General features: G+C 42.8%; 1 long non-coding RNA gene across 1 annotated transcript in view; it reads right to left on the bottom strand.

Moving 5' to 3' along the window:
• Positions 1–3,405: 3,405 nt before the first annotated feature.
• Positions 3,406–9,238, bottom strand: part of LOC131382136 (uncharacterized) — a 29,365-nt gene continuing 23,532 nt past the window's right edge. Inside the window, exon 3 of the long non-coding RNA XR_009211339.1 lies at positions 3,406–4,955. This is a non-coding gene — a long non-coding RNA (uncharacterized LOC131382136). The remainder of the gene's footprint in view (positions 4,956–9,238) is intronic.

Genomic DNA, 9,238 nt, shown 5'->3' with positions numbered 1-9,238 from the left:
TTACTGTTTCTTTTCTCCATCCACTCTGAGGGTTAAGCAGGTAAGCTACAAAGAACTGACGTATGTCTTTCTAATGGATAAAGATAGCATATAGCATCTTACTGGAGGTACTATAACTCTTTCTTCTGCCTCAGCCTCATGCCCTACAGAGCTGAACACTCTTCATTAACACTTCAGACCCACTGTAGCCCTGAGCCAGCCCAAGCCGGGCAGTAAATTAGAAATCCTCTCCCAATCAATAGGCATGTTTGGAGTTAGTTTGGATCATCATACAAGCTGATGGCTCATAGGAATTAGGTGATCATTATGTGTCCACCAAGTCACTAACCTTAGCCTCCTCCTCGCAGTCGTTGCTACTCCACATCCCATCATTTCCATGGGGGTGAATGCCCTGCTCTGAACCACAGCCCACTGATGCAGGTCTAAACCCTAAGTATTACTGATACCCTCACCTCTAGAAATAGTTCAAGGCTTCTCTTCTCTAAGTGGCTTCTTCAATACCCCCACTCTCTGTCTGCCTCCAAGAGGAAAAGTTCTGAAATCATAGAATCTCAGAACAGAGTTCAATCTCAGTCCTAGGCAGTGAAGCTTTGGATGGGAGGAGATTAAATGGGCATGAACCTGGCCAATTTCTCTTTCTCTTTGGTTCTTTTTGTGTGCATCCTCATATCAGAGTGATATGTCAAAGTGTCCTGACTTTAATCTAGGTCTTGGATTAGAGGAGAAATATGGGGTCCTTACAGTTCATACATGACCCAGCCCACTGCCATAGGGAAGACTTTGGGTAACTATGGCCAGAACCTGAGTTAGAAATAAAGCATCTTCCCCTTGCCCCTCTCCCTTAGGAACCTGTAGCAATGATAAGCAGCTGGTTGAGTAATAGAAATTCACGATTTTGAAAAACACAACATTCTATCCAGGGCTATTAACATAGCCTAGGTTCAGGAGCCTATTCACCATATGCCTCCCTACTGGCTTGGGTTTTGCTGCTAACAGACAAAAGTGCCTAGACACAGAGGCACCCACCCTCCAGACAAAGAATATGCCTCTGCCCAGATCCTTTTGTTGCGGAGTTTCAGCCACCATGTTGGTATCTTAGGATGTTTTCATCAACACACATTCAATCTCAGTTCGGCCACGTCACTATGACATTTAATCAGCCCTCCTCCTTGGAGGCCAGTCCTAGAGTTGGCTTTCTACATCCTGACATTCCCCTCTTTTCTACTGCCCTATCTTGGAGTCTTCAGATTGCCTTGCAGCCATGATAATAGAAGTGCTGGGTATATGGACAAAAGTGGAATTGGCTTGAAGTAATTTGTGAGACCTTTCTATCCATTTGAAACCAAAGAATCACAGAGGAGACAGATAGTATAATGTCCCAAGTCTGTTGGAAATGTATACATTTTGACCAAGACAAATACAAATCTCAAGACATTCCCTTCCTTACCTCAAGGCAATAGTCTTCTGCTTTCAGTCTCCTCCCCAAATGATATTAGAACCACCCACATCAGAAGGTGAGAGAAAGAGGCACAGGGAGGGGTGTATTAGCAGAAGGCATGGGATAAACTTGGCAATATTTGGGTCTTCTTGTGAGTGCTTGATGTCTTGTTAAGCATCTCCATAAGGCCTAGCTGGCTTGATGTTTGGGTTCCATTCCTACCTGCAGGTAAATCCTAACCACATTGATCCTACTTTTGACTAAGAGAATGACACAAAATATCCTAAGACATTATGGGGATAACCCTACTAAAAGATAACGAAAGCAAAACAGCTGATGTGTTGCTGGATGCAGAAAGGCAGGGGACTAAAATGCAGCCAAATCCTGGAGCAGCTTTGCTTCTACCCCCAGGATGTTTAGTGGGGAGTCCTGAGTATTCCTTCATTCAACAGAAGTCAAGTAACGTCTCTACCTGCTTTAATAAAAATAATCACTCAGTTGAATAAACCCATATTTTTGCTCAGGAAGCTCTCAGGGGAATATTTAAGAGATATGTACAAAAGATGAACATTAAATCAAACATGAAAATACAAGTTTGGCTTAACAGGAAGGAGAGTGTCAAGGAGGGCAATATCCTCTCTGACAGGGTGGCCCACCATTCCAGTTTACCTGGGACTAAGGGGACTCTTGGGGTATGGAACTTTCAATGCTATAATTGGGAGAGTCCAAAAAAAAAAAAAAGGACCGTTCGTCACCCTGATCCTGGTCCACACTGAGTGAGGCTAGTGACAATGTAAGAGTTAAAGGAGGGTGTTTTGTGGTAGGATGGGACCAACTACACAATGTGAGAGGGGTCTAAGGCTATTGTCAATGCTGCACATTTGGAGGATGACATCATGAAAGCAGAGCTCTCCAACTCCGGCTTTGCTTCTGTCCTGTCTGGAAAGAACAGTGATCTTCAGGCCAACAAGAGCAATATAAAAATTGGTGACGGATCTCCCAAAGCTCAACAGGGACGTGTAGCCAGGATGAGCTGGTCCAGCTGCCCAAAATGAAATCAAGAGTCTTGGCCCAGAAACTTAACCTGAGAGAAGTATCAATAGAACTACCAAACCTTTGTAGACAATCTTCACAAAAGAGTCCCTAAACTTGAGTGTGCTCAATGTCTTCCTGGGAAGTTTGTTGGGAATGCAGATTCCAGGGCCCCTCCTTCAGATAGGCTTATTTGATGGGTCCAAAAGAGGGGGTCTGAATTTTTAATAAACGCACCAGGCGATTCTCTTAAAGGTAGACTTTTAATGGACCACTCTTTGAGAAACATTTGAAGAATATTGGTGAAAAACCAATTGGTAAACACCTATTTGTTGGTGGACAAACAAAAAAGACTAGAAATTTAAGAGAGAGAGAGGAAAAAAAATATATATATATATGTATGTATGTGTGTGCGCCATTGTAATTTTCAAATAAGAAATTTCTAAGGTGGATTTCTCAAAATACAGCCTACTGAGCTACTTGCCAGTTCCTATCAGATGCAAGGCATGGCCTCTCACATGCTAGGACAATACGAATATTAGTGGCAAAGCCTGGTCTGCTGATGCCCAGTCTCTCTAAGAGATTTTTCCTCTGAACACACCTAAGCACTATTCTGAGCTATCTGTTTATTTGTTTGAAGTCGATGCCTTTACCCAAAAGAATGAACTTGAAGATAAAAATCAAAGATGCCTTGGCAAACTGAAGCATAATATAGATACACATATCACTTGGGTGTATATTTGGTCATCAGTGGGTTAGATAGCTGCAAGTATGCAAATCAGAGCCCTGGAAGCCACACTGTTAAAAATGCCTGGGCTGGCACCTCCCCACCACTCAGGCAGCCCACATTCTAATAATGGCATTTCCTTCCTATCTGGTTGCTAATTCTCTGAGTTGCAAACAAAGAAGAAAAGAGAAAAAGAAGTGACCTGCCAACTAGCTCCATAGAAAAATTCCTCCCAGATTTAAGATTTTTATCTCTTGTTAACTTTGGTTTCTGAAATAATAACTAACATGTGCATAGTGCTTTATTCTTTAACAAGGTTCTTTCATGTATATTATTATCTCATTTTATCCTCCCATCAGTCCCATAAAGTAGATAAGACAAATGGTTTAATGACACTGGGGCCGTACAGGCTGAGCTGGAGGCAGAGCTCAGATGATCAGAACTGGGACTCGAACTCGGTGTCCTGATCACAAATCCAAAACCAGTCCTTTGAGCCAAACAATCATCTCTTTAAATCCTTTGTGGAAAAGAAGACAGTGCAAAGTACTTAATAAGCTAATTAGTCCGTTAAATAAATGGCTCAGATAGTTGTGGCTGCTCTTCCGATCACCGTTATATTTGTGTTTGCTTTTCCTCAAGATTAACTTTATTATGTCTCTGAGTTGGCGGATGCCAACACATATCCGCAGGGAATTACATTTCTGCACTGGAAGGAAGCTCCCTCTTGGATGTCTTGCAAGATCCATCAAGGAACCTGATGGAAATTGAGCCTGTCATTAATGAGACAGGGCAATTTGGCCTAAAGAAAACAAACTCCTAAAATGACTGTGTCAGCAACCTCCTTGCACTCCCCGCTGAAATAGAGCAAGAACCAGTTTCCAGAGGGCAGGGGCCATGTAGTCAAACACTCTGCCATTGTGCCTAGCGCAGTGTCACAGGCAGAGTGGGTGTCCAGAAACATTTGTGGCATGGATGATTCAGGATGACCACACGCTGTGTGAGACAGAAGCTGAAGAGCAATAAATCAGGGTCTGAGGGTTCTCATCCAAGCTCCAGTCTGACATAAAGCAATTTTCTCTTCTTTCTCATGGGTAAAGCACTCTAGATGAGGACAAACTAACCATCTTATTACTGGAAAATCTATACAAAATCCACCAGTGGAGGTTAGGCACTTAAACCAAAGTGGCTTAACGAGAAAGGGGGAAGTAGCCCAAATTCAAAACTCAGAACACTAACCAGGAGAAACATCAGTTTCATTCACTTGCCTTTGTAAAATGATCCTCCTCGCTAACCTGAGGTTGACTGTATGCTTAAGGGTTAAATGTATTACCAGCTGGCAAGTGACCTTCTTGAGAGAGAAAGGGGAAGCAAGAGAGGCCAATGCCTCAGAAATAACTAGTTTAATAAAAATAATCTCCCCCTCACATTTCTGACACCACCGGGCAGTCACACCATCCTGCCTCAGGTCACCAGACGCAGCTCCGTGAAGTCAGAGGAAATTATAGAAATCCATCATGGCTGAGTTTTCTGACCTGGTTATTACTTGCTGCTTTTTATCTTCCAAACAGTCCCTAAATTTAATTGCCTTGTTGTAATGGATTAACCTCTGAGGTCCACAGTAGCATTTATATTGTGTTCAAAGGGAAGGTTGATGGTTCTGAGCCAGTGTGGGGAGTGTGCTTTTATCAGACCAAAGCTGTCCTCGCTCAGTTCTGAGTAACTCCAGTAAACACTTGTCCGTGAAGGTCACATGAATGTCTAGACAAAGAGAAACACAAAGAGACTCTCATTTAATCTGAAGGAATCAATGCACCCTCTCCAAGCTAATTTCAATACGGAGGAGAAGCAAGCAAAGGCCACAGGGACTGTGACTCTACAAATAAGTACTAAAAGCACCAGTTTTAGAGGAGGGACACATGTGGGTCTTAGTCTTTCCTGTGTCATATATCTCTCTACTTCTTCTAGATCATTCTCATCAGAAAACAGCCCCTCCTGTCTCCCATCTACTAAAAGGACCTCGATCCATATTCCCATTTCTTTGCTATTCCTTAAAATAAGTTCTTTAAAAATATTAGCTATGCAGGCAATCTGTCACTTCCCTTCCACTCTACCTACACTTCTCTTGTCAGAGTCATCCACAACCTTTCATGATGAAGCCAGATTCCATAGACACATTTTTTAATCCATTTCCATCACCTTTGTAGTAGCATTTGACACAAGACTGATCCCTTCTTCTTGAAACATGATTTCCTCCTAGATTCAGTGTGAAACCCATCCTCTCCTTGTTTTACTTTTCCTTTCTGGCCACTCCTTTCCCAGTTCCATTTCTCTTACTCACCTATCAATCATGTCAGTGTTCGCTCCTGGGCCCTCTTCTTGTTTCTCTCTATCCTCCTTCTCTAGACATTCTCATCTGTTCCTATGGCTCTCAATGCCATCTATATACTGATGACTCTAAAACATGCATCTCTAGTTTCTAACTTTGTGTTTGAACTTGAGACTAGCATATTCAGTTACTTGTCCGGCATCACTGATATATCCCAGAGAGATCACAAACATATGCTCAAATCTATTTCTTCAAGTATTCGTTATCCCAGTACATGGCATCACCATCCACCCGGATGCTCAAGCCAGACCCAACTGAGAGTCACTCTTGAGCCTACCCTTCTCTTACCGCCAATCTACTGCCAGTATTGTTGATTCTATCTCCAAAGTACATTTCAAACAAATCTACTTCTCTGCATCTCTTTTGACATCATCTAGTTCAAGCTGACAACTTCCCCTCTCAAACCTGCAGCCAGTGAACCCCAGTGCAGGCTCACACACTCTCTGTCAACTCCACCTTACTTGCCTGTTTTCTGTTCCTCAAGTACACCAAGTTCATTCCCACCCCAGGACATTTGCACTTGCAATTCTCTCTGCTCTGTCTTCTGATCTTCTCATGCCTGGTTCCTTCCTGTCACTCTGATAGTAGCTTAAGTATCACCTGTTTTGAGATCTTCCTTGCCTACTCAATCTAAAAAATTATGAGAGACTTAAGTTCAAATTCTAGCTCCCTACTTTCTAACAGTAAGGAAAAAATGAAGAGTGAGAATAGGAAGCAGGAGAGTGAACAACATGTAACACTAACTGATATGGTTTGGCTCTGTGTCCCCACCCAAATCTCATCTCGTAGCTCCCATAATTCCCACATGTTGTGGAAGAGACTCGGTGGGAGATGACTGAATCATGGGGAGCGGGGAGGTCTTTTCCATACTGTTCTCATCATAGTGAATTGGTCTCAAGAGATTTTTAAAACAGGAGTGTCTCTACGGAAGCTCTCTCTTTGCCTGCTGCCATCCATGTAAGACGTGACTAACTCCTCCTTGCCTTCCACCATGATTGTGAAGCCTCCCCAGCCATATGGAACTGTAAGTCCAGTTAAACCTCTTTCTTTTGTAAATTGCCTAGTCTCGGGTATGTCTTTATCAGCAGTGTGAAAACAGACTAATACACGAACCGTGGTCTTGGGTTCAAGATCTGGCTCCGACACTACTTGCCTTATGAGTCTTCCCACTATATTGTAGCAGGTAGAAAGACTCTAGGTAAGATGGATGGGCAATGAGCAAGAGGGAGTTTATGGTGGGATGGCTGTTAGACTTTCTGGCCAATATGTGAAGGAGGCTTCTGCCAAACAGAAATGACCACAGACAGCAATTATTGGCTGAAAGCGAGCTTTAATAAAATGGATGCAGCTTGTATATCCCCAAAACAAGCAATAAACTTCACTCAGTAGGAATATGAAGGATTTTAACTTATAATCCTTTCCTTTGAGCCCTAAAAATACACATGACAATTAAGAATACATAGATCAAATAATAATCATGACTTGCATTCGCTGATGCTCTTATGCTAGCTGGACACCCTACTCTCAATATCCTGTTCAGTCCTTCCACAACCCTGTGAGGTAGGTTTTCTGTTCTATTCCCACTTTATAGAAGAGAAAACTGAATATTACACTAAAGCTCCCACAGGTAGAAAGCTGAGATTTGAACCCAGGTGTGTATCCTCCCTGGGGCTATAATATTTCCTGTAAAAAAGATGTCTTGGGCAAGATCTGATTGGGTTCTAACTCAGGAAGTTAAGCAAAGTTCATTATTTTGGGAGAAGTCCTCTTAGAGGAGCTGGAAATCATGTTCAGTCTTAGTGTATGTGTTGGAATAGGAAAGACAAAATCAAGAGAAGAGGGCATGGAGCAGATATGCCTGTACTGAGTGCACAACCTATGGACGTGAATAGTAGGGGACACATTTGGAGAGAATGGGAGGCTGCAGTGGCCACAACACAGAGTGCATATCCTGCCTTCCCTCCTTCCTTCATTCAATCATTCATTCCACAGATGTTCATACAATACCTCCTGTGTAGCACAGTCCTGGCAGCTTGGGGAATATGAGGGACAACCAAGGAGACATAGTCCCTGCCCACACATGGCTAGAGCCAAGTGGAAGAAACAGATATTAACAAATAAGCACAGATAAATGCCTTGTTTCTTTGATATAAGACATTATCAATTGTAAGAAACACAACTTCATAGTTTGTAAGATGCAGCCCAGTTTGGAAGCTTTAAACTATTGGGGAAGAGATGTAGATACAGCATATAATTGCATAATTGTGAGAAGTTCTATGAAGAAAAAGTAGAAAGCACTATAGGAGAGGCTAGTGGGGTGTGGGAAGGATTAATTTAGGCTGCAGGAATCATAGAATCCCTCTTGAAGGAAGTGAAGGATGCTGGAAGAGTAAGGCGGGTGAAGAAAGGGGCTATCATATGTGCAATCCCTCAGGCAGGACTCATACTATAGATGCAAGGACATGAGGGGCCAGTGTGGCTCCAGGAAAGCCAGTGTGTGTGTGTGAGTGGGGGCAATGTCACCAGAGTGTAGCTGTGGCCAACAGCTTCAACATGTGGGCTCTTGCAGGTTACAATAAAGACTCTGGGTTTTATTCTAAGTCCATGGAGAACCATCAGGGGTTTTTAAGCAGGAGAGTAACATGGTCCAATTCTTGTTTTTAAAGGTCACTCTGGCTACAATATGAAGAGCAGATTGTGGGAGCAATAGCAAGGAGATTAGTTAAGAGACACCAGCAGTAGTCCAGGAAGAAAGGATGGACCCTTCCTCAGGGTGTGGAGAGAAGCTGATGGATTTGAGACACATTTTGGAGGTATAATTGAGAATACTTGGTGATATTTGTATACTGAAGAGGGTGTAAGAATTAAGGATAAACTGTCAGGTTTCTGACATGAGAACTTGAGTGAATGGGGATAACCTTTCCTGAGACGAAAAAGAACAAACTTTGGAGGAGAAGCCTACGATTTCTTTTTTGGATGTAAGTTTGGGATGTTTCAGAGAATCCTAAATAGTCAATTTGGCACTTAGATGTGAGTCAATTCGGCACTTAGATGTGAGTGTGGAGTGCAGAAGAGAGGTCTGGGTATTTCCATGTCTGCAGTTGGTGTCTTTAGATTGGAAGTTTTCAGCATAAATGATGTTTAAACTCATAAGATTAGAACAGCTTGTCTAAGGAAAGAATATATTGTGAGAAAAAGACCAGGGTGAAAGCTTAAGGTGCCCCAGCATTTAGAGGTGGTGTGAAAGATGTAAGTCCAACAAAAAGGATGAGCAGAAATGGCCAGAGAGAGCAGGGGAGCCAGGCACCCAAAGTGAAGGCCAAGAGAAGAGAGTTTTAAGAAGCAGGGAGTGATCAATTATGTCAAACACTGCAGAGATGGTCAGGAAAGACGTACCCTTTGGATTTTACACTGGAGAGAACATGTATCACTTTAGCAATAGCAGGTTTTGGCTTGCGGTGAGGAGAATACAGAGTGAGATGGGCTAATGAGGAAGCGGAGGCAGACTGTGTAGGCAGTGCTTTCAGGAAGCTTGGCTAATGACGGTATATGGGAGAGGGTGGAAACTAGTGAGGGCAATGAGGTCAAGGGAGGATTTAGTTTGCTTTTGTTTGGAGAGCCATTTGCCCAAGTGGAAAGCTAACACAATGATCCA

The sequence above is a fragment of the Hylobates moloch genome, unplaced genomic scaffold, assembly GCF_009828535.3.
Source record: "Hylobates moloch isolate HMO894 unplaced genomic scaffold, HMol_V3 SCAFFOLD_20, whole genome shotgun sequence".
Taxonomy (NCBI): Eukaryota; Metazoa; Chordata; class Mammalia; order Primates; family Hylobatidae; genus Hylobates; species Hylobates moloch.
Note: the sequence above shows the minus strand (reverse complement) of the source record. Positions and strands in the feature narration are given on the sequence as shown.